The sequence below is a fragment of the Humulus lupulus genome, chromosome X, assembly GCF_963169125.1.
Source record: "Humulus lupulus chromosome X, drHumLupu1.1, whole genome shotgun sequence".
In the NCBI taxonomy this organism is placed as follows: domain Eukaryota; kingdom Viridiplantae; phylum Streptophyta; class Magnoliopsida; order Rosales; family Cannabaceae; genus Humulus; species Humulus lupulus.
In genome coordinates, this window is record NC_084802.1 from 43,991,040 (window position 1) to 44,014,642 (window position 23,603).

A 23,603-nucleotide genomic window follows, 5' to 3' on the forward strand; every position below is an offset into this window, starting at 1 on the left:
GTGTGGAGTATGGAATACTCCCTCCATGTGTGCCACTCATCGATGGCTTTCTTCAGAGCCCCTTGACTTTCCTGAAAATCCTGGGTGAGGGTGGCTTGGACCTCGCATAACTGTTCATTCAGCTTGGACAGCTCCTTGTTTTCCTCGAGCAGCTTTTGCTTCTCATCCTCGAGTGCTTGCTTAGCCTGAGTAAGCCTGGAGTCAAAGTTCTGTCCACGAGAAACCAACGCCCCGGTACGGCGCCAGCCAGCAGTCCCTGAAAACAAAAAACGAAAAAGTAAGGAATAGAAGTCAGAATAAATGATGAAACAACATAAATTGGCTTACGCTGACTATTTCATTCAACCCTCGGTTGATGATCTGGTCGGCCTCCATCGAGGTAGTTTCATTGATGGCGGCCTGGCTGCGCCTGTGCTTCGAGAGCTTATAAATTCTCTCCCTGGCTGACCCAACCACGAGGCTGGACAGGGAGCCTTCGGACAAGTTGTCCAGAGTCTCTCTACCAGCGGTCCTAAAAGAGGGTTGTCGATTCTCAGGCACAGGCGACAACTGTTCGGTGGGAGGCAGAGGTGTCGTGTTCTCCTTAGAAGGGCCGGCGCCGGGAGCATCCTTTGTTCGGGCCTTCTTTGAGGGAGTCTTACTGCTTTCCCCTCGAGCCCTTTTGCTGTCCTTCGGGACAGAAGCAGCAGCAGCGGTTTGGTAATGCTCGAAGAAGTCCTCAGAGTCCATACCTGCGCAAAGGAAAATAATTCAAACCGTTAGATTAAAAGGTCACGAGGAGCAGAGATCAAAGTGAAAGGATTACAAGTAAAATACCCGAACTACACCTACTGGTCGTAACATTATCTACTGAACTGCCTAGTGCCTGGATGAAATCTGAGTTTAAAGAAGGGGCGTTCCTAAAGTTTCCATCCCCATCAAATAGATGGGAAGGAATTGGCAGATTATTCAAAAACAAGAATGATATACCGTTTACTTCTGACGAATCGTCAGACTAGTCGGTAGGCTCAACAACCTTTTGTTTCCCATTGCCCTTGGGGACCGACGGTTCTGCTGATCGGTGGGGAACAGCAGGTTCCCTGATTGTAACCCCAGTCGGCCTCCTCCTAGGAGGAGGCGCCTGAGGTTGCTGCTCGGGTCCCTGCTCACGTCCCACGCCAGCATGGACACCACCCGCCGCGGGTTCGCTAGTCGCAGGTGGGGAGCCCTTAAGGCCAGCCAACCTAAGGTTAGCCTCATTGATCAAGTTCTTCACACTCTTAGCAGTATTGGACATACTGGCTAAGAGTGCTGCCCTCGACTCCATTCCTGGAGTGGGGGTCGGGCGCAACCATGGACCTGGAACACAGTGGGACAGTGAAGTATTACGACAAGAAAGATTTAAAGGGCAAGAACTACTAGTTTAAGGCTCATTATTTCCCTTACCTCCTCGCGTGAAAGCCAGGTTGTCCGCGACAATGTCAGGCGTAAGAAAGTATTCCAGATGATACTTCCCCAAATTGGAGATATGGGTGGTCTCGGACAGAAAGGTGCGTCCGGTCTCCTGGTGGCAAAAGTGGAAAAACCATGTACCATCTTGGTTGGGGTTGGACTTGAGATCAAACAGATAATTGACCTCGTGAGGAGAAGAGGCTGGCCATTTCTTGAGTTTGTAAAGAATATGGAGCGCGGCCAACATCCTATACCCGTTCGGGGTAATTTGAAAAGGGGCCACCCCTAAGTAGTTTGTGTTGACCCAGATTTTGGTCAACTGACACGGAGTCAAAATATGCTTGATTTGAATGAATGCATTGAAAAGAACCGAATGACAAAAAGTAATAAGAACACGATATTGTATAGTGGTTCGGCCCCAGGATCTGGCAATGACCTACGTCCACTTAGATTGTTATTGATATGAGAATCAAAGGAGTGATCAAAGAACAAGGGTTCAATGAGTTTCACCAACCTCTGAAGAACAATACAATATTTCAAATAGAATTACACTAGTCTTAAGTAATTCGAAAGCCAAAAGTCCCTCCCTTGAGCTATCTTTCTCTATTTATAGGCTCAAGGGGGATTACATGATTTTGTTGCCGATATTCTCTCCTAAATAACTGGATATCCAGGAGATTATGTGAGTTAAATTCGGGATTTACAAAGATCTTTATAGTAATATTACATTGCATGCGGAACCATCGACCAGACTGGTCGTAGGTGAGACTGGGCCGCCTTCTGCTTATAATGTACCTTCTGGTCGATACACTAGCAGAGTTCCTCCAAATGTCAGCCACGTGTCCAGGGATCACTTTCCACGTCATCAATGCCAATTTTTTGGATAACATTTGCCCCCCAAGTTTATTTATTACGAGCAATAAATAAACTTTTGAGCGAACGATTCTTCGGTAACCCCACCATACGTGTCAGAACCCTTCGTGTGTTCTTGGAAAAAGCAACCTACTCCTGTCTAATCATGACTTTTCGGTTCCCCAGTAATAATTCGACGGCTATTCCGCTTCCCCATACTTCTAAAAAGGGAAACTGATGATTACACCTTTTTAATGCCACAGAAAAACTTATATAACATCTCCAAACTTCCTTTTTTCTTTTTACGCACGCCATTGCCTTCTCAAGAAACCCTAAAAACCAGAGCTTCAATCTTCTCCCGGAGACCGTTCTTCTGCATCTTCAAGACTCAGCCCAAGAGTTCCTTGATTTTCGAAGACTCTTTACCAATCTCCACGACCATCTTTTTGGTAAGTTTGTGAATCCTTATGCTTCAAATTTTCATAATGCATGCTCCTATATGTTGACTGTTTGAGTTCATCTACTTCTAGTTTGAGATGCTTGTGAGTAGAATGTCTTGTGGGTAAAAAGAGTTACGAGTTAGTTTAATAGTTGGGATCATACTTTTAGGACGTAAAACCGAAGTAAAAATTCGATCTTTAGGCTAGTTGGAAAATAGGTTTTTCCCGCCCAAAGGGGAGTCGAAAAAGCTTTTTTGAAAAACTTTTTACTTTCACCCTTTGATCCATTTCTCAAACTGTTCGTGTGGAAAATTTTTAGCTTTTTGTTAGAATGCTGCTGTATAAAAGCTTGGCTTTTATACTCGACCAGCGCTATTCTAAAAAGCTTTTAAAAATTCTCTATCCGTACCTCCCCATTCTTCTGTTTGCAGACTTTGATGCTAGATTTGTGGGGAGGTGAACGGCCCATCGGCGATGATCTTCTCGCCCAGCTGCTCGAAGGCGAAGAACAACCGGTCGACCGAATTCACGAGATTCCCTTCTCACGATCTTCTTCCAGACCTCGTCCTTCTCCTCCTCAAATGGCACGCTCTAAATCCCTAGGCAAGAAAAGACCTGAATCCGACGATAATCCAAACCCTCCTGCCCAGCCTGATTCGCAGGCCAGGGTTCCTTCGACCAGTGGCCGAGAAAATCCTGCTCCTAACCCTAACATCCTAACTAGAGCCCGCCCTTGCCATCAGAATCTGCCTGATGTCGAGTGGTATTTCTCCCCGACCAACCTTGTAACTCCCATGATGCTTGCCAACTATCTTAGGAAGTATCCTCTCATAGGGGTCACTCTCAAAATTCCTGCCGCAGACCAAAGGGCTAACCTCCCCGGAGGTGTATACAGTGCTTGGTCTCGGTACCACATAGAGGCGGGGGCTGTGCTCCCGCTACATCCTTTTTATCAGGGGGTGGCTAATTATTTCGATGTTGCCCCCTTCCAGATTACTCCAAATGGATATAGAATGCTGGCCGCACTCTATATCCTGTACAAACTTAAAAAATGGCCAGAACCTACCCCCCATGAGATCAATTATCTTTTTGATCTCAAGTCCAACCCTCAACAGTATGGGACGGGCTTCTTCCATCTTTGTCACCAGGAGACAAACCGGACGTTCCTGAGTGCCACCACGCACATATCCAACGTGGGGCAGTACAGTAAGGAGTACTTCCTTACTCCGGACATAGCCAGCAACAACTTGGCCTTCGCTCGAGGAGGTAAGTGCTGCTTTTACTGGTCGGTATTTTTTATCAGCGAATTTCCCTTCATTTTTCTTAAAGTGCGTTTTGTCTGTCAGGCCCATGGTTACGTCCGACCCCAACACCAGACATGGTGTTGAGGTCCAATGCACTGGCCAAGATGACGGACGCAGAAAAAAGCGTCAAGACCCTGGTCACTGATGATAATCTGAGGCTAGCTGGCCTCCTGGCTCCTCACCATGAAACAAGAGGACCCGTGGTAGCCGATGCCACTGCCGAGGGGGTTCCCGAGCAACAACCTTCTATGTCCCCTCCCCGAAGGAGGCCGACAGGGGTTACAATCAGGGAGCACACGGGCAATCCTTCCGCAGAAAGGCCTTTTGCTCCCCAAGGCAAGGGGAAACAAAAGGCAAAAGAGCCGGTTGTGGACTTGGGGGAATCCTCCGATGAAAATGGTACAGTAATTTTGCTTTTAAAGAGCTTGCCAATTCCCTGTCACTTGTTTGACGGGGAGGGAAACTTTACATATACTCCAAATCTTGGGCCAGACTTCTTCGTGCCAGATAGTGAGTGTGTGACTAATAGAGTCAATAGTATAGCGACCAGTAGTTGTAGCTCGGGTATTAACTTTGTGACCTTCTTTTTCGTTTGATAAAGAGTTTTCATCTGCCTTTATCTTACTCTTTGCATGTGTCTACTTGTATGCAGATATGGCCACTCCCAACGTCTTTGACCTATACCAGGCTGAGGAGGAAGAAGAAGTTCCTCAGCTCTGGCAAAAGTCGTCAAGGAGACACAATGGCGAAACAAGCAGGGACCTGCCAAAAAGAGTCGAACAGAAGATCCTTCCAAGGACATGCCAACTGGGCAAACTTCTGCTCATCCTTCGGCTCCTGCTGAGAAAGAGACTCCTCATGCTCCGATAAACCCTCTGGCTGCGCCCATCAGGGAACAAAACAAGCGGGAAGAAACTCTTGGGGCCAAACTCTCGAGCCGCGCCTTACGAGCAGCCAAAGACCACCTTGCGCACATCGTGAAGAACGACCGCGTTAAGGATGCAATGGTTGAGGCAGAGAGTATGGGGGTCGACCAGATTCTGAACAGGACCCTAAATGAAATAGCCAACTGAGTGCTTCTTATCTCTTTGGCCTTAGTCTTTTATTCTTTGCAACAGGTTCTAACTTTATCTTCTGTCCTCAGGCTTTGCTGTCTGCAACTGCAGCTCGTACCCGCACCCAAGCCACCATCGAACAGGCTCGGGCAAAGGCTATCGAGAGGTACCAAGTGAAAGTGGCTGAGGAACTTTCGACTGCAGAGGCCAGGCATGCAAAGGAGTTGGAGGCAATCGTTCAGCAGAGGGATGCCGCGGTGACAAAGCTATCGGAGGCTGAAGCTTCGAAGGCAGCTATAAGGAAGCAGAGGGAGGAGTATCAGGAGTCCAGCCGAGTCTAATTTCGAGAATGCAAGAGACTGGGCAAGGAGCTCAAGTCCAAGAACGAGGCCATCGCCACCCTTGAGATCCAAGTGGAGCAGCTGAAGCTTGACAACTCAAGAATCTGGAAAGGTATAAGAACGCGACGCTCCGGTGTTTTTACAACTTCTGGAAAAACAATCAGGGCGCCAACTTCGGCTATCTTTCAGAAGATGTTAGGACTGCTGAGCTGGCTCGCTGCACTGCTCAACTGGCTGAAGAAGAGGCAAGAGCAAGGATCCCTGCTTCTCCAAGCATTGCTGGTGCAGAGGAAGAAGGAGTTGCCGAGGATGCTGCCAACCAGAACGCTGATAAAGACCCTCCTACTCCTAATGCCTCTTTAGCTTTTATTATTATTTTTTCTTTCTTTTGATTACACGACCCACGGGTCGTAATGTAAATACAATACCTTTTTTGAATTTGCTGCATGGGCAGCAAACTTTTCCTTTTATTTGAACAGTTACATCCAAGCAGTGATGCTTGCGGTGTAAAAGATTGCATCATGATGCTATAACATTTTCATTTATTATAACATTTGTCTGTATGACCGAACTTAGCATAGTACTTTGGCTTGATTTAACAAAATATAAATTTTGAAAAATACTCTAAGTTCCTTAGCATGCTTTCACTCATTTTGTTCATGTGTTTACATACCTCATGGTACGCTTTGCAATCGATGTGCCTTATATGCCCCCCAAGTGATCGAGGAGCTTTAGGTCCTTGGTCACTTGCCTTGACCATGACCTGTTCGAACATTTCTGCTCGGGTGAAAAAGTAATACTTGTAATACAGCAAAACAACACACGTAATGAACAAATACTTGTAAATATAAATTCACAAAGGTTGGCAAGAATGACTGGCTGCGCACAGTCCCTTATAATCTCGTATTAAAAATGGACTAAACATGTCTTTACGAGTGATTCTAAAATAGAATCTTACATATACGAGCGATTAGCCATACAACGTGGCTAATTCTCTTTGCAAAACATGTACAAATTAAAATTTAATACAAGCCAGTCCTTTAAGAATGACTATTCACTGATAATACTTGCGCAGGTGTTCCCCATTCCAATATCGTGGAACAAGATCTCCGTTCAGGCGTGCAAGTTTATAGGTGCCCGGATGAAGGACTTCTTCAATCTGGTAAGGTCCTTCCCAATTAGGTCTGAGTACTCCAGCAGTGGGGTCGCGGGTATTTAAGAAAACTCGTCGTAGCACCAAGTCACCGACGTTGAATTTCCTTTCTTTAACTTTGGAGTTAAAGTACCGGGCGACTTTTTGCTGGTACGCAGCAACTCGGAGCTGGGCCTTCTCCCGTATCTCGTCAATTGAGTCTAGGGACTCCATCATAAAGTGGTTGTTCTGGTCCTGGTCGTATGTTAGGCGTTGATGTGAAGGGGGATCTAATTCGACAGGCAACATCGCCTCATATCTGTAAGCTAGGGAAAATGGGGTATGTCCTATCTCTATTCGGTGAGATGTTCTATACAACTAGAGGACTTCAGGCAACTGCTCCGTCCATGCTCCTTTAGCATCTTCAAGCCTCTTCTTCAGAGTATCTTTAAGAGTTTTATTCACGGCTTCGACATGCCCGTTTGCTTGGGGATGCGCAATTGAAGAAAAGCTTTTAATAATTCCATGCCTTTCGCAGAAGTCGGTGAATAAGTCGCTGTCAAATTGGGTTCTGTTGTCTGAAACTATCTTTCGAGGCAAACCATAGCGGCAAAAAATGTTCTTGATGACAAAGTCAAGAACTTTCTTGGTCGTTATGGTGGCGAGTGGTTCAGCTTCGGCCCATTTAGTGAAGTAATCAACTGCCACGACTGCGTACTTTACTCCGCCTTTTCCCGTTGGTAGGGACCCAATCAAATCTATTCCCCACACCGCAAAAGGCCACGGACTTTGCATTTGTTTCAACTCATTTGGAGCCGCTCGTGGAATTTTGGAGAACCTTTGACATTTATCACATCTTCGTACAAACTCCATCGAATCCTCGTTCATAGTTGGCCAGAAGTAGCCTTGCCTTAGAATCTTCTTTGCCAAACTCTGCCCCCCAGCGTGATCCCCGTAGAAGCCTTCATGCACCTCTTTCATGAGTTCCTTAGCTTTTTTTGGTGTAACGCATCTGAGTAGTGGCATTGAATATCCTCTTCGGTACATAACACCATCGACCAGTATGTACCTAGCGGCTCGCCTTTGTAGAGTTATGGCTTTTTTTCTATCTTCCGGTAGCACACCGTTCGTCAAATATTCCAAGTAAGGTGCCATCCATGTATCCTCCATTCGAATCTCCATATTGGTCTCAACCGCTTGTATGCTTGGTTTACTCAGTCTTTCCACTGGCACAATGTTCAAAGTGTCAGCATCTTTTGCGCTCGCAAGTTTGGCTAAGGCGTCTGCGTTTGAATTCTGATCTCGCGGTATTTGCTGGAGGGTGTACTCTGTGAACTGGGCTAGCAGGTCCTTTGTTTTATTCAAGTAGGCCACCATTTTTAAACCTCGCGCTTAATATTCTCCTAGAACCTGGTTCATGACCAGCTGTGAGTCACTATAAATATCAAGCGCTTTTATGCTCATATCTTTCGCCATTCTCAATCCAGCGAGGAGCGCTTCATATTCGGCTTCATTATTTGACGCGGTGAAGTCGAACCTGATGGCGCAGTGAAATCGATGCCCTTCAGGCGTTATCAATATCACTCCCGCTCCTGCGTGGGATTCATTGGATGACCCATCCGTGAATAACTTCCATGAAGGAGCTTTCTCTTGAGGCTCAAGCGCACTAGGCAATTCGCATTGTTCGCTGTCTGGAAGTTCTGTGAACTCTGCAATAAGATCAGCCAATACTTGTCCCTTTACTGCCGCTCGCGGTGAATAAGTTATATCGAACTGCCCTAGTTCGATTGCCCATTTTAATAATCGCCCAGCCACCTCTGGTTTTTGGAGGACTTGCCGTAGGGGCTAGTCAGTTAAAACTGTGAAAGGATGGGCTTGGAAGTAAGGGTGTAGCTTCCTAGAGGCCATGATTAAGCAATATGCTAACCTCTCGATTGGTGGATATCTCAGTTCTGCTCCGATCAGCCTTTTGCTTACATAGTAAACCACTTTCTGTACGCCTTCTTCTTCTCGTACTAGCACCGCGCTCGCAGTAACTTCTGTAATCGCCAGGTAAATAAACAAAGTTTCTCCTTCTATTGGCTTTGATAAGATGGGAGGTTGTGCCATATGAGCTTTCAAGGCCTGGAATGCTTGCTCGCAGTCTCATGTCCATTCAAACTTCTTATTTCCCCTAAGTGGATTGAAAAAAGGGACGCACTTGTCTGTTGATTTCGAAATAAATCTACTTAGGGCTGCGATTCTCCCAGTTAAAATTTGTACATCTTTGATCCTTTCTGGCGACTTCATGTCGATCAGGGCTTTTATCTTGTCGGGGTTGGCCTCGATTCCTCTTGAATTTACAATGAACCCCAAGAATCTCCCCGATCCGACTTCGAAGGAACATTTGAGGGGATTTAACTTCATCTGGTATTTGTTCAAAACATCAAAGCACCCTTGTAAATCCTTTACATGTCCTTCTGCCTTTTTAGACTTCACCAGCATGTCGTCCACGTATACCTCCATGTTTACTCCGATCAGCTCTTTAAACATGTGGTTGACTAGCCGTTGGTAAGTCGCACCTGCATTTTTCAATCCGAAGGGCATTACTCTATAATAGTATAAGCCTGTATCGGTCCGAAAGCTGGTGTGATCCTCGTCGGGGGGATGCATTCTAATCTGGTTGTAGCCCGAATATGCATCCATGAACGAGAGGATCTCGTGCCCTACAGTTGCATCGACCAGCTGGTCGATTCTTGGGAGTGGGAAGCAGTCCTTTGGGCAGGCATTATTGAGATCTGTAAAATCCACGCAGGTTCGCCATTTGCCGTTAGGCTTAGGAACCAGCACTGGATTGGAGACCCACGATGGATAAAATGCCACCCTGATGAACCCATTCTCATTTAATTTTTCAACTTCTTCCTTTAAGTCTCTCGATCTATCCATATCGAGCAGCCTTCTCTTTTGTTGCACGGGTGGAAAAGTCTTGTCTATATTTAGGACATGGCTGATAACTGCAGGGTCTATCCCAGCCATATCTTTGTGTGACCAGGCAAAAACCTCCTGGTTCTTCCGTAAAAATTCCACCAGTGCATGCTTCATGGTGGGCTCTAGGTTTTTCCCGACCTTTACAACTCTGGTCGGGTCTTTTTCGTCGAGTTGGACCTCTTCCAGGTCCTCGACGGGTCCAACGTTTTCTTCAAAATCCCCAAAGCGAGGATCTAAGTCTCTATCCTCACTTTGGGCAACACCCTATTTGGTGACTTCATCACCGATTGGGTTTGTGTATCAACCGCCATCTGCAACCTATCTGAGGTAGTGCTCTTTGATGTTCCTTTTTTCGCCTTCATCACTGAGGCGTTATAGCACTCCCTGGCTTCTCTCTGTCCTCCCAACACGCGTCCTACTCCTGCATTCGTTGGGAACTTCATGGCTAAAGGCCACATAGAGATGACGGCCCGTAGATCAACTAATATAGGCCTTTCAATGACGGCATTGTACGCCGAAGGACAATCGACCACTACAAAAGTGGTGAGTAATGTCCTTGTAGCAGGCAATGTACCTGTCGTCACTGGTAGTTTGATCAACCCGGCGGGGGCGAGTCTTTCTCCAGAGAAGCCATATATCATTTGGTTGCAGGGCTCCAGGTCCTTAACGGACAACTTCATACGTTCCAGCGAAGACTTATACAGGATATTCACCGAACTTCCCGTATCGACTAGCACTCTCTTTACCATCATGTTAACCATCTGTATATCCACGACCAGCGGATCGGTATGTGGGAATCGGACGTGTTGGGCATCGCCATCAGAGAAGGTTATTTCGCCATCTTCTGATCGAGCCTTTTTTGGCGCGCGGTCCTCCACAGTCATCATCTCAATGTCCTGGTCGTGGCGCAGGGTCTGAGCATATCGTTCCCTGGCCTTTCCGCTATTTCCCGCGAGGTGCAGGACTCCACAAATGGTCAATAATGTGCCAATCACGGGGGCAGGCTGTAAGGGCGGCGAGCGTTGGCGCGTGGGCACCTGCTCGTTGCTACCCGGAGCTTCTCGTTGGGAATTTCCCGAGGCCCGTACGTATCTTCTCAAGTGTCCTTGTCTAATAAGGAACTCGATTTTGTCTTTCAGCTGGTTGCATTCATTGGTGTCATGTCTGTAGTCGTTATGATAATGACAGAACTTTGTAGTGTCTCTCTTCGAAATATCCTTTCGAATGGGGCTAGGTTTTTTATAAGGCACACTGGAACTTGTGGCCTGATAAACCTCTCCCCGAGACTCAACGAGGGCAGTGTAGTTAGTGAACTGAGGTTCATAACGGTTACCCTTGGCTCGTTTATTGTCAGAGGTGGAAGGCTCGTTGTGCGGCCGTTTTCCACCATTCTTGCCATTGCCGTTCCCGTTGCCCTTGCCTTTGCCATTAGGTTTAGACCCATTGGCAGCTTTGGCGGGCTCGGCAGCCTTCTTACCCTTGTCTGAGGGCTTTCCATCATTGGCAATTGCTTCTTCGAGCTTGATGTAACGATCAGCCTGGTCTAGGAATTCCTGGGTAGTTCTAACTCCTTCCTTGCGGAGGCTCTTCTAGAGGGGGGAGCGACGCTTTACTCCTGCGGTTATGGCCATCATTTTGCCTTCGTCTCCCACTGTTTTTGCTCCAGCCGCTGCTTGCATGAAACGCTGGATGTAATCCTTCAGCGACTCTCCATCCTACTGGCGAATTTCAACCAGTTGGTTTGCTTCAGTCGGATGCACACGACCTGCATAGAACTGTCCGTAGAACTCCCTTACGAACATTTCCCAGGAAACTATGCTTGCGGGAGGGAACTTAAAAAACCACTCCTGCGTGGCCTCAGAAAGTGTTGCAGGGAAGATCCTGCATTGAGCATCTTCGGACACTTTCTGAATGTCCATTTGTATCTCAAATTTATTGACATGAGATACTGGGTCTCCGTACCCGTCAAAGTTTGGAAGCGTAGGCATTTTGAACTTGCTTGGAGTTTCTACCATAGCTATCCTCTGGACGAAAGGAGTACCTTTCCTCCTATCGTGGTCGATATAAGATGTCCTTCCCCCGACCAGCTGTTGCACTTCCTGGTTGAGGGCATCTATCTAGGCCTGTACAGCGGCAGGAATCGTCGTGGCCTCTGTTGCTGGGGGGATGTTCTCGCCATGTCGCTCGTGGCGATCGTTGAGTACGTCTCGCAAATCCCCGTCTCTTCTCCGCTGCTCGCTACCCCCGAGCTGGTTGAAGACATTATTTTGCCTGGGCTGCCCCCCAGCATCCCGTCTATTGGGTTGGTCATCTTGAGGTACTTGGCTCCCGCCTCTACCTCTTTCTTCATTCCTTCGGCCAGCATTTCCCTTGCCTGAGTCGGCCTCATTATATCCATGGCCATCTCTGAACCTTAATTGGCTATTGTGGGACCGACTGTTCCCTCGATTTCCACCCCTGGCTGAAACGTCCCGAGCGTTAGTGGGTGGCCTGCGCTGGTCGTTATGTCCCCGGGCATTATCATGTCGTGGGGGACCCCGGACTACAGAGCCTAACTCTGAGTTCCTCCTATTACCAGGAGGATACTGACCTCTGTTCGGTAGGTTTGGCTCATCGCCCCTACGGCGTCTAGGACTATGAGGCTGATGCTCGGCCCTATTCTGCCTCTGTTGCGGGGGATTGTCGCGACCATCTTGGGATGGAGGCTGTGCCTCAAGGTCCAGCGGGACATCGTCATGAGGTACCTGAGGCTGCTCAGGCCTTTGCGGACTTGAGGGCTGGATTGGTGGGCTAGGATTAGGACCCCTCTGGGGTGGCCCATTGACAGGTTGGTCAGGCTACGAGATAGGTGCGGCCTGATTCCTAGCCAGTTGCAAGGCTGCCTCGAGGGCTGCCATGGCTTCGCTCTGGCGGCGGTCCATCTCTGCCTGCCTTTCGCTTAACTCCGCGCGCTGCCGTTAAATCTCCTGCTGCTGCCATGCCATAACCTCGGCAGCTGTCTCTTGACTGACTCTCAAATTAGCCAGCTCTTCTTGTAGCGCTCCCAGAGTACTCTTCAGCGTCGCATCATCCATTTCTTCCTCCTCAAAATCTAAATGTGGCTCATCCTCAGCCACGCTTGCAGGAGGAGGAGGAGGTGGCAGGTTTGACGGTGCAGCGGCAGCCGCCTGTCCAGTTTTCCTTGCAGTTTTCGCCATTGATTTTCTCAACAATGATAAATCAAGCTCTCAATGAAAGCACCACAATGTTGACCCAGATTTTGGTCAACTGACACGGAGTCAGAATATGCTTGATTTGAATGAATGCGTTGAAAAGAACCAAATGACAAAAAGTAATAAGAACACGATATTTTATAGTGGTTCGGCCCCAGGATCTGGTAATGACCTACGTCCACTTAGATTGTTATTGATATGAGAATCAAAGGAGTGATCAAAGAACAAGGGTTTAATGAGTTTCACCAACCTCTGAAGAACAATACAATATTTCAAATAGAATTACACTAGTCTTAAGTAATTCGAAAGCCAAAATTCCCTCCCTTGAGCTATCTTTCTCTATTTATAGGCTCAAGGGGGTTAAATTCAGGATTTACAAAGATCTTTATAGTAATATTACATTGCATGCGGAACCATCAACCAGACTGGTCGTATGTGAGACTGGGCCGCCTTCTGCTTATAATGTACCTTCTGGTCGATACACTAGCAGAGTTCCTCCAGATGTCAGCCACGTGTCCAGGGATCACTTGCCACATCATCAATGCTAATTTTTTGGATAACAGTTTGCCACCCCTTGGAAAAATGAATGAAGAGGCAGGGTGGCACCCGCCTCGATATGGTATCTCGACCAAGCGCTATAAGTCCCCCCTGGCAGGTTGGCTCGCTGGTCGATGGAAGGTCTGACTAGGGTTATCCCCGTCAGATTATACTTATTTAAATAGTTGTTGATCATGTGAATTGTCACCGTACTTGGGGGCACCACGTGCCACTCGACAGCCGGCTGGTCGGCGTGGCGAGGACGAGCACGCCCCTGAACTTCGGTTTCAGAAGGGAACTCTCCTCGACCACTGGTCGAGGGGGCATCAGCAGGAGGCTGACTTGGAGAAGAAGGGTTGCGTCTTTTTCTTGCCTTAGTTTTTGTTCTGGCCATTTTCTGGGTAGGAGCTGGTGGAGGATTTGGGTTAGAACGTGAAAATGGAATTTCTGGAATTAGCGTGGATGGATTCTCTTCGCCTTCGAGTAGTTGGGCTAAGAGTTCATCTTCGATAGGTCTTTCTCCCCCCCCCCCCCCCAAGGGTCTTGCATATGAACTACAAACAGACAATGGAGGAGATAAGACACAATCCGCGAAGTAGTGTTGGGAAGTTGGGATAACGTTGTTCGTGCCTAAACAGCCAATAGCATCCTAATCCTACACTAACTTCAACGTGGATAGTTTAAAAGACGGATAAAATCGAAAAAGGAGAGAAAAACATTTTCTGAAAAGAACTTTTTTTGACTTCTGAAGGGCTGGAAAAAATTTCGGTTTTTTCGCCTAGCTTAAAGATTGAATCTTTTGTCAACTTAACGTCCCAAATCAAAGATTCTATCTACCAAAGTATTGAGCTAACCTATACAGGGCATAAAGACGCACTTTTACCAAATATTAGGCGGTTTATACCAAAAACCCTAAAAAACTCTATTCAAGAACGCAGACATATCAGAGCATAAAAACGGCATGCATGGCGTAATAAAAAGCTTAAAAGATGAAATCCTTACCTGAGAGAAGGAGATTTGGAAGAAAATGAAGACTCGAACTGGAAAACCTTCGGCTAGACGTCAGACTGATATTCGGAGCTCTGAACTCTGGTGCAAGTTCTTGAGAATATTGGTGAAAATGGTGAATAAAAATTCTCTTAATGGGAAAGAAAAGTTTATTTATAGGGATTGAGGGTATGGCAGAAAGGTGGTAATCATAATTTCCCACCTTTGAAACGTGGGGAAGTGTATAAGCCGTCAAAAGTTTCTTTTTGGAAACCGAAAGGGCTTGATTAGACATAATTATATCACGGTTTTCAAAAACGCATGGGGGTTCTGACAAACATCATGGGGATATAAACGGTTGTTCCCTTAAGTTTCTTTATTGCTGGTCTCACTAAACAAACTTGGGGGGCAAAAGTTATCCCAAAAATCAGAAGTAAATGACATGGCAAGCATTAATTACACGTGGCTGACACCTGGAAGAGTCTGTGTTCGACTATCGACCAGGAAAGCACCCCCGTATCATACGATCGGTCTCTCCATATGGCCAGCCTGGTCGTACGTACATTATACGCGGAGAAGATCTTAAGCAGTTATGATGGAATCCGAAATTATCTCTCATGATTTCCTGAGTATCCGATTATTTAGGAAATAATATATGTAACAAATCAAGGTAAATCTTCCCTGAGCTTATAAATAGAAGAGGAGGGCTCAGGGAAGAGGGGAGGGTTTTTTGGGATCTTTTCTTCTTTTCTGACTTCTAGATCACTTGAGATTAGAGTTATCAAATTAATCATATTGTATTGTTCTTCAGAAGTTGGTGAAACTCATTGAACCCTAGTTCTTTGATCACTCCTTTTGATTTCACATCAATAACAATCTAAGTGGACGTAGGTTATTACCAGATCCTGGGGCCGAACCACTATAAAATATCGTGTTCTTATTATTTTCATCATCACATTCTTTTCAACGCATTCATCCACGTCAAGCGTATTTTGACTCCGTGTCAGTTGCCCAAAATAAGGGTCAACAATATTAATGTTAAAAAAAATGCTTTGGGTGGCCCTTAAATTTTTGCGAGTTGATTTGATATTTTTTTAATTGGTGGATGAACCATAAAGATGCTTGCTCGCTAGATTTTTTAAAATAAGTTCAATAATAAAATATATTTTTTTTATAGAAAATAATTAATTCCACTAAAATATATATATTTTTATGGTCAAATATATATTTTTTCTTTCAATTTTACAATTTTAATGAAAATTTTATATTTTTACGGTTTTTTTTTTTTTTTTTTGTGTTGTTTTTAAGTTGCTTTTATGTTTTTTTTTATGTTTAATTATTCTGATATATTGTTTTTTTTTTATATTTTCTAAAAAAAATATTTTGGATTGATGCAGTGAGTTGTTTTTCTAAGACCGTATATGTGTAATTATGAAACTTTGAAAATCATATTTTTGAAAACTTTAGTGTGTATTTTTTTTTAAAAAAATTAAGAACCGTAAAAAAGTAAAAAAATATATGTATTTAAGAAAAAAAAATCCCATAATAAAATGCAGCTAGCCCATATTGTTGCTCATTAACTGACGAGCAACACTATTCATTAATACTTCGTTCTACCACCCAATATCATTTATTATGACATATGACAATTGATAAAATTTAATATTAAGTCTTACATATTTTATTTTAAATTAGAATATAGAGTTTATACTTTTTAGATCCTGAGTTTTAATAAATTACTTTTTGGACCATTTATTTTGCAAAATTGTTCAAATAGACCCCTAAACTCGATTTTGATGAACAAAAAAATTGAATATAATAACATAATTGTTAAGCAAAATAGTTGTGCTTTTGTGTTGAGTTGTTAGTTAGGTGAATTATTTGTGATTTTAGTTCAATATTTTTTTTTGGATCAAAATCAGGTTTAGGGGTCTATTTAAACTATTTTACAAAAACACATGGTTACAATTTTTTTGTCAAAATACAGGATCTAAACAAGTAATGAAGCTAAACACATGGTTTAAAATTGTATAATCTCTAGAATATGTAAGGCCAATATTAAATTTATCAACCACCGTATACAATATCAAATTCACTAATTACTCAGTGTATTTGTAAAATAGTTCAAATAGACATTTAAACTCGATTTTGGTCAAAAAAATTTACGCTAAAATTACAAATAATTCATCAAACTACAAAATTCGAAACAAAAAGAATCATTTTGAATAATAATTATGTTGTTATATTCAATTTTTTATTTATTAAAATATGATTTATAAGTTTATTTAAACCATTTTACAAAATATAATGTCTAAAAAGTAATTTATCAAAATACAAAATATAAATAAATAATGTAATAAAAAAAATATAAATCTTATAAATAAAGATAAACGAGTATATAAATTTGCTAAAAAAAATTTGAGTATATAAAATAAATGGGTCTTTTTCATAATTACCCATTTTTAGTCATACTTAACTAAATATAGCCAGCATCAATCTCTTAACTAAATATACCCGATTTTAAAGCTGTGATTCCTATATTACCCTTACTCATACCGGTTTTATAGTTATAGCTCTTCCTCAATCGATTTCTTCCTCTTCGATCGAACGATTTCTCCTTCTCCCATAGATTTTCCACCACCAGCGATTTCTCCTTCTCCCATCGATTTTCCATCACCATCGATTTCTCCTTCTCTCATCGATTTTCCACCACCATCTCCACTGCACTGCTGTTCTACCATCTCCACTGCACTGTTGTTCATCAAATTTCCTCTTCTATTCCTCTGCCACAGCCACTCAAATCTGCTTGGTGAGTTCTTCTTTCTTTTGAGACTAAATTTCTCTCTTCCTCCTTCCTCAATTTTTATTTTTTAAAAAAAAAATTGAACTGTATGTGTTTGTTGCAATCATACATATAAATTAACATTCATGTGTGTATAAAAATTTAGTGAAGTTAAATGAAATTGAATATTCAATATTATACATAAGTTAAAATGCCTTCTAAGTGTTTGTTAAAATTACTCAATAAAACTGTGACTATGATATTGCAAAAAATCTGCCACTGGGATCATTATCATTATCATGGAGAGTTTTTCTTCATTTTCACAAATTTATAGTGCTAGGAGTTTGTTGATAAAATGCCTCTATGTAAACTATAAATTTCTGGTATAAAAAAGAGTTTGTTGATCTTTGTTTATATGATTTTCAGATTTATATGTTTTTATTTTAATGCTACATTTGGCTCTTTGATTTGGAATTAAATATACTGGAATAAATTCTTAAAATTGTCTGATGTTTGACATGTGTGCTGGCCATTTCTAGGATCATTATTCTTGTACCTATTTGCCCAAAATTGTTGGTTTAATTGATTTTATATTTTCTGTAGGTTTGTACTTGATAGAGCAAGTCTTGATCTAAGTAAACAAACACCTGCTGCCAACTTGAACAAAGAATTAGATTTTATCCTGACATTAAAGTTGAAGGTCTGTAGCTTGAACTGAATGAAAGCTTTCGTTGATTGGCATGATTATGTTAGATATTATACTAAGGTTCTGTTAAATTAATTTAGAGTTTGTTTTTATGTAACTGTTTACCTAAATGAACAGCTGGGTTTGGATAAAGCTATTAAAAAATTGTTTTGGTGTATTAATGAAACACTATAAATACAAAGCTCAGTAGCTCATTCCATTACTTGATCAGAGCTTTTATCAAACACTTTCTATTCTTTAAATGCTATCAGCCAAAAACATCAATCCTCTTGTTCAGCTTTCCCTTGTTTCTTTTACTTTCTTAATTCTTCAATGCCTTCCGACACTTCTCACAGTAATGCTCCAGTGGTAGAATCTCCCGCCCCTCCAATGAAAACTCCTTTGTCTGGCTTCTCTGCCCTCACTGCTCAGCTATTGTAGAATACAAAAGGATTTATTTGTCTTGACTAGCTTTGGCATATGTTATTGCACATTGTAGCTGAACATCAGACTCTCTTAACTGCCTCTCAAGGAAATCAACCTTGTCAGAGGCATGAGCACTACTCTTAAGAAGGACCAGCTCTTCATTAATCTCCATATTGGACACTTGGTTTCAGCATTTTCAGCCCTACTTTTTGCTTTACATATCCTCACTTCAGAATCTGCAATTACATTTTCCATTTCATTGATTATGCAACATAGAGCATTAAGCTCTTCCTGACTACCATCTGCAGAATACTTTGCAATCAGCAGCTGAAACTCAGATTCTTTCAGCTCTTTATCAAGCAATCTGACCTTATCACCCAAAGTAAAGGCTTTTGAATTGGCAAGAATTATTTTATCTTCAGCATCTCTCAATTTTGATTTTAGTATGTTTTTCTATGCAATAAGCAAGTCATTAAATTTTGCATTGCTCCTTTCCATCTTGCTCAAATAATTTTCTTTAGCCTTCAATTCTTCCTTGGAACCTTCAAGCTTTGATTTTAGCCGAGTAACTGGACTTTTCAAACTTAGCTGGAGTGTCTGCAATTTACCAAACAAATGCCATGAAACATTTGATCTAAGCCATTTAAGGCTTGCGGTTTAAATGTTAACGCAAGTGGTTTAAATTTTAAGCATTGTGGTTTAAATTTAAAGCTTAGTGGTTTAAATTTCAAACCTAGGGGTTTAAAGATACTTGGTTTATAATTTAAGCTTAAATGGATAAAAATTTATAAATTATGGTTTAAATATGATGTCATTTAAGCCTTGTGGTTCAGATTTATAAATAGTGGTTTAAGTATTAAGACATTTGGTTTAAAATTATAAAAATTTTATATTAGATTCACACGTTACATTACATAGATTAAAATAGAGTATGTTTATTATTTAAGCCTAAATGAATAAAACTTAAACCTTGTGGATTAAATTTTGATGCCATTTAAGTTTAGTTGTTCATATTTTAAGTTATTTAAGACTTGCGGTTTAAATTTTAAGGCAAGTAGTTTAAATTTTAAGTCTTGTGGTTTAAATTTAAAGTTTAATGGTTTAAATTTCAAAACTAAGGGTTTAAATATACTTGATTTATAATTTAAACTTTGGTGGAGATATCAGTCCTCTTGAAAGGCTGTGGTATGAGAGTTTGAGCATCTCATATACTCATTTGTAAATCTTTCATTGTTATTAATAAAGTTGTTCTTGAGAAATTTCATTATTGGATTTGGAAACTAAGATATAATTGTTATTACCTAAGAAAGATCTATCACATTACAAAAAATCTTATGCAAAGAATAACATCTATTTACTTTTGGAAGATCATGAACTATTTTTATTATATGTAATAAAAATGGTAACTAAAAACGATTATATGATTCTTTACAACTCACTCAAAAGTGCATTCTTAATTCCTTTTATGGATATGTCATGAGTAAGTGAGTTTTAGCGATTTTCTTTGTTTCCCAACTACACAATATATATACTTTTCGCTATTGATTTTCTTGGTCTTATAGAAGTGCAAGATGGTACTTCATTGATTATGCAACATAGAGCATTAAGCTCTTCCTGACTCCCATCTGCAGAATACTTTGCATTCAGCAGCAGAAACTCAGATTCTTTCAGCTCTTTATCAAGCAATCTGACCTTATCACCCCAAAGTAAAGGCTTTTGAATTGGCAAGAATTATTTTATCTTCAGCATCTCTCAAATTGGATTTTAGTTTGTTTGTCTATGCAACAAGCAAGTCATTAAATTTTGCATTGCTGCTTTCCAGCTTTGATCTCAGCCGAGTAGCTGAACTTTTTAAACTTACCTGGAGTGTCTGCAATTGACCCAACAGCTCTTTTGAAATTCCCACTGAAACCACAGCCATATTATCCACCACAAACAATTTTTCCCGAACATCTTCTGTTTCATCTCCCATGCAGTATACTTGTTGTTCTGATGAGACCAGCCTTTGCTTTAGCACTTCTTCAACTTGTCTTATTTCAGTCATTTTCTTTTCGAGATCCATTTCTCTTGCCAAAAAATTTTCCAGCATCCTCAAAATATGTCTTTGTTGTTCAGCAGATTGAATCCTAATTTTAAGAACAATGTTGTAAATTATGAAAGTATTAGTTTAAATTTTTAGCCATTGAATGTTTGAGGTTTAAATTTTGTTGTAAAATAACATTATTATCTTCATCTTCACGATAAACATCTTTTGCATTACTTCGATTCTTCTTATTGAGTCACAAATATTATTGACACTTAGTTTTGCAAAAATTGTGTTTGCCTTGAGTTGAGTGAAGTTAAGGCAAAAAGAATAATGAATTGATTTTTTTTTTTAATTTCTATCCAAGATAAAGGAATAAGCTCTCATGGTTGTGTTATTTTTTATTGCAGGAAATGGATAAGATAATGTTATTTGTAGTTTTTAACGGAAGATGGAATGCAAACAACAAATATATTGATCATGAAGTGAAAATATTGATGGTGGAAAAGGATATCAAGTATGTGGAATTGGAAAACAAGATATACAAAGAGCTCGGATTGAATGAAAGATTGATTTCAACAAACTTGATTTTTGATGCAAATATGGATACAAGCAAAGGAATGAAGATAGAAAGTGATGAGAATTTACAAGTTTATCTAAACTTGAACAAGACTGTGGAAGAGTTAAAAAAATGTCCTCTCATCGTTGAAGTAGAACAGAGAAATCAAACCATTTCTTTGCCAAGAGAAGCTAGCATTCCATCTGATTTAGCAAGCAATGCAACAAGTCACAGTTTGACTCTCACAGACCCCAATACGAATACTGCAAGCACTAGCAAGATGAAGAGCGCCTCAACACAAGAATCCAACAAAATTACAGAACACGGGCAAGAAGCTCAATCACCTCTGCATGTGATGCCGAATATGGAGATTAAAGACATAAGACTCAATTATGTTTTCAAGAATAAGACTGATCTAAAACATACACTTGCGAAAATAGCCATCAAGAAACACTTTCAGTACAGAATTCAAAAATCATGTTCAGAAGCATTTTGGGCAAAATGCATAGATGAGAATTGTGGCTGGTATGTACGTGCAAGAAGCTCAAAAGTATCAGACTACTTTCGAGTTATCAAATACCATAAACACCACACAAGCTCCTTAAATCACATAAATTTTGAAAATAGACAAGCAAGTGCAAAAGTCATCAGTAGTTACTTCAAAGAGAAGTTTCGTGACCCAGGATTAACCTATCGACCAAGGCAAATAATAAGAGATATGAGAGATGAACATGGGGTAGGTGTAACGTACAATAAAGCCTAGAGAGCAAAAACACTTGCAGCTGATGATGTTAAAGGGTCAAATGAGGAAAGTTATGCATTGTTGCCTTCATATTTGTATATGCTACAGTTGGCCAACCCAGGAACTATCACAAGAGTATGTAAAGATGAAGAAAACAGGTATGAATAATATTTATGATTTGCATTCCTATATTCAGGGCTTTACTGTTTACATTCCATATCTTACATCTCTAGGAATTGGTTGTTTTTTTATTTAAATTTTACAGGTTTAAATACATGTTTATTGCCTTTGGGGCTTCATTGGATGGATGGAAGCAATGTAGACCAGTTATAGTGGTAGTTGGAACATTTTTAAAGACGAAATGTGGAGGTACACTGTATGCAGCTTGTGTTAAAGATGGAAACAATCAAATTTTTCCGCTCGCCTTTGGAATTGGTGATTCAGAAAATGACAATGCATTGATATGGTTCTTTACAAGACTAAAAGAAGCAATAGGAGATCGAGAAAACTTGTGCATAGTATCTGACAGGCATAAAAGCATCAAAAATGCAGTTGAACAAGTGTATCATGGAGTTTGTCTTTATCATTTGAAGCAAAATCTAAGGACTAAGTTTAGGGGATTACATGTGCATGCCATATTTGAAACTGCTTCAAGAGCGTACTCAGCTCAAGAATATTATTCTGCCATGGCTGAATTACAAAAAATTAGCCCTGAAATGACCGCTTATCTTTTGGAAGCAAAACCAGAAAAATGGGCTCGGCCATTCTTTCCAACGAAAAGGTATAACATTCTTACAAGTAACATTGCTGAATCTATAAATGCAGCAATTGTGCATGCGAGAGAATTGCCTATAACGTCGCTAATAGAAGCTATAAGAGAGATGCTTCAAAGATGGTTTTCAACAAGAAAAGAAGCAGCAATCAACCAATTTGTTGAGGTGACAAAATGGGCAAATGATGAAATGGAGATCAAACTTGATGTGGCATTTCGAATGAAGGTATGTTATTAAAGTTACATTTATTTTCTTTTTGTTCAGCTTTTAAATTTATTGCTTAATAATTGTATTGTTTCACAGGTAGATGCAATTAATGCAATGAAATCTAGTGTCACATATGGTGATCGAGTGTTTGTGGTCGACTTGGAACAACATATGTGCACATGTAATGAATTTCAACTAGAGGGAATTCCATGTGCACATGCTATTGCAACAATTGAAAGCAAGTACTTGGACAAGTACAAATTTTGCTCAAATTGGTATAAAAATTCTATTTTGAAAGAGACATATGCAGGATCAATTAATCCTCTTCCAGATAAAGTTGATTGGAGTGTCCCAGATGAAATTATAGGAGATAGCATGAAAGCTCCAAAATTCAAAGTAAAATAAGGACATCCCAAGAAAAAAAGAATTCCATCAACAAGAGAATTTCCCAAGCGTGTTCGAACAGTCAAGTGTGGAAATTGCAGAATATTGGGGCATAATAGAAAGAATTGTAAAAGCCAACCAATTCTAAAAGAAGGATAACATTGAGTTGTGAATTGCATACATATCATGATCATTGAGATTGATTATTGTCCTTGAGTACAGTGCATTATGCATGAAAGCATGAACTGTTGTTATCTGTTGCAGTCTAAAGACTATAAAGATGCAATGTTATACATATTTGTTGCATTGTGGACTTGTGGATAAGAATGTTAATACATTTATTAAAGTACATCTTGTTTTTTATTATATTATTATCTATTTAATTTATGAAAAATAGGAATTGATATTAGTGAGAGATGAATTTGACAGAAAAAGGTTATAAAACATGATAGATTATCATCTTGAAATTATGAAAATTTATCAGTTAATCTTATTTATTTAAGGCCTGCGGTTTAAATTTCTAGACAAGGTGTTTAAATTTAAAGCTTAAGGGTTTAAATTTTAAGCTTAGGGGTTTAAATTTAAAACATAGTTTGTTAAATAGAGTTGGATTATAAATAGAGCTTAATGGATAAAAATTTGATACCATTTATGTAATGCCCCGAATTCTCCGTTGTGTTTAACGGCGTGAACAGTAGGCCGGAAGGGCCATACTTGCTTAATTATGTTATTAATTGATAAAATGCATATATCTGTTGATTATA